This window comes from Heloderma suspectum, chromosome 3, assembly GCF_057233095.1.
Source record: "Heloderma suspectum isolate Gila_16-S chromosome 3, 16-S_ref, whole genome shotgun sequence".
NCBI lineage: Eukaryota > Metazoa > Chordata > Lepidosauria > Squamata > Helodermatidae > Heloderma > Heloderma suspectum.
In genome coordinates this window covers 104,695,008-104,697,761 of record NC_139460.1, presented here as the reverse complement: position 1 = coordinate 104,697,761, position 2,754 = coordinate 104,695,008, and the positions used below count along the sequence as shown (strand labels likewise).

General features: G+C 44.4%; 1 protein-coding gene across 3 annotated transcripts in view; it reads left to right on the top strand.

Annotated features, from left to right (window-relative positions):
- The window catches only part of POLA1 (DNA polymerase alpha 1, catalytic subunit), a 312,738-nt gene that overhangs the window by 286,622 nt on the left and 23,362 nt on the right, over positions 1 to 2,754 (top strand). The gene's annotated exons all lie outside the window — the stretch shown is intronic.

Here is a 2,754-nt window from a genome sequence, read left to right as displayed (position 1 = left end):
AATAGCACTGCTCCTAATACAGATCCATTGGGGTGGGGAGGGCACTACTTCTCTCCACTGTGAGAAGTGTCCATTTACTCCTTCCCTTGGTTTCCTGATTAACCAGTTGTTGTTCAGTTGTTCAGTCGTGTCCAACTCTTCGTGACCCCATGGACCATAGCACGCCAGGCCTCCCTGTCCTGTTCTCTCTCCTGGAGCGTGCTCAAGTCCATATTCATTGCATCAGTGATGCTATCTAGCCATCTCATCCTCTGCCGTCCCCTTCGCCTTTTGCCTTCAGTCTTACCCAGCATCAGGGTCTTTTCCAGAGAGTTTTCTCTTCGCATTAGGTGGCCAAAATATTGGAGCTTCAGCTTCAGTATCTGTCCTTTCAATGAGCACTCAGGGTTGATTTCCTTTAGGATGGACTGATTTGACCTCCTCGCAGTCCAGGGGACTCGTAAGAGTCTTCTCCAGCACCACAGTTCGAAAGCATCAATTCTTCGGCGCTCAGCCTTCCTTATAGTCCAGCTCTCACAGCCATACGTTACTACTGGGAAAACCGTAGCTTTGATTAGACGGACCTTTGTCAGCAAGGTGATGTCTCTGCTTCTTACTATGCTGACTAGGCTTGCCATAGCTTTCCTCCCAAGGAGCAAGCGTCTTTTAATTTCATGGCTACAGCCACTGTCTGCGGTGATCTTGAAGCCGAAGAAAATAAAATCTGTCACTGCTTCCATTTCTTCCCCTTCCATATGCCAGGAAGTGATGGGGCCAGATGCCATGATCTGAGTTTTTTTAATGTTGAGTTTCAAACCAGCTTTTGCACTCTCCTCTTTCACCCTCAACAAGAGGCTCTTTAGATCCTCTTCGCTTTCTGCCATTAGGGTGGTATCATCTGCGTATCTGAGGTTGTTGATAATTCTCCCGGCAATCTTAATTCCGACCTGTGATTCATCCAACTCAGCGTTTCTCATAATGTACTCTGCATATAAGTTAAATAAGCAGGGCGACAATATGCAACCTTGTCGTACTCCTTTCCCAATTTTGAACCAATCGGTTGTTCCATGTCTGGTTCTTAGTGTTGCTTCTTGACCCTCATACAGGTTTCTCAGGAGACAGGTAAGGTGGTCTGGTACCCCCATCTCTTTCATAATTTGCCACAGTTTGTTGTGATCCACACAATCAAAGGCTTTAGCATAGTCAATGAAGCAGAAATAGACGTTTTTCTGGAGTTCTCTTGCTTTCTCCATGATCCAGCGAAATTTGGCGATTTGATCTCTAGTTCCTCTGCCTCTTCGAAACCCAGCTTGTACTTCCGGTAGTTCTCAGTTCGCATACTGCTGAAGCCTAGCCTGTAGGATTTTGAGCATAACCTTGCTGGCATGTGAAATGAGCACAATTGTACGGTAGTTTGAACACTCTTTGGCGTTGCCCTTCTTTGGAGCTGGAATGTAAACTGACCTTTTCCAGTCTTGTGGCCACTGTTGAGTGTTCCAAATTTGTTGGCGTATTGAGTGCAGCACTTTAACAGCATCATCTTTTAGGATCTTAAATAGCTCAGCTGGAATACTGTCATCTCCACTAGCTTTGTTGTTAGTAATGCTTTCTAAGGCCCACTTGACTTCACTCTCGAGGATGTCCAGCTCAAGTTCAGTGACCGCACTCTCATGGCTATCAGGGACATTCAGATCTTTCCTGTATAGTTCTTCTGTGTATTCTTTCCACCTCTTCTTAATCTCATCTGCTTCTGTTAGGTCCCTGCCTTCTTTGTCCTTGATCATGCCCGTCTTTGCACAAAACGTTCCCTTGAGATCTCCGATTTTCTTGAAGAGATCTCTAGTCCTTCCCATTCTGTTGTTTTCTGCGATTTCTTTGCATTGTTCATTTAAAATGGCCTTCTTGTCTCTCCTTGCTATTCTCTGGAACTCTGCATTCAGTTGGATAAATCTTCCCTTTTCTCCCTTGCTTTTCGCTTCCCTTCTTTCCTCAGCTACTTGTAAAGCCTCATCAGACAGCCACTTGGCTTTCTTGCATTTCTTTTTCTTTGGGATGGATTGAGTTGCTGCCTCCTGAACAGTGTTACAGACCTCCGTCCATAGTTCCTCAGGCATTCTGTCTATCAGGTCTAATCCCTGAAATCTATTCCTCACCTCCATTGTATATTCATAAGGGAAATGATTTAGGTCATACCTGAATGGTTTAGTGGTTTTCCCTACGTTCTTCTATTTAAGCCGAAATTTTGCAAGAAGCAGCTCATGATCTGAGCCACAGTCGGCTCCAGGTCTTGTTTTTACTGACTATATAGAGCTTCTCCATCTTTGGCTGCAAAGGACATAATCAATCTGATTTTGATATTGACCATCTGGTGATGTCCATGTGTAGAGTCACCTCTTGTGCTGTTGGAAAAGAGTGTTTGCTATGATCAGCGTGTTCTCTTGGCAAAACTCTATTAGCCTTTGTCCTTCTTCATTTTGTACACCAAGGCCATGCTTGTCTGTTATCCCGGTGATTTCTTGACTTCCCACTTTAGCATTCCAATCCCCTATGATGAAGAGGACATCTTTTTTTGGTGTTAGTGAATTGCCCACCTCTAGTTTTAAATAGCACAGTACAAAAGATGTGGGGAACTAGAAGTGTTTGTTTAGAACAGTGGTAGGCAACCTGGCACCCTCCAGATATTTTGGACTACAACTCCCATAATGCACGACTATGCTTGTACATTCTCCCATGCTTGTCCATTTTAGTTTGCTGATTCCCAAGATGTTGATGTTC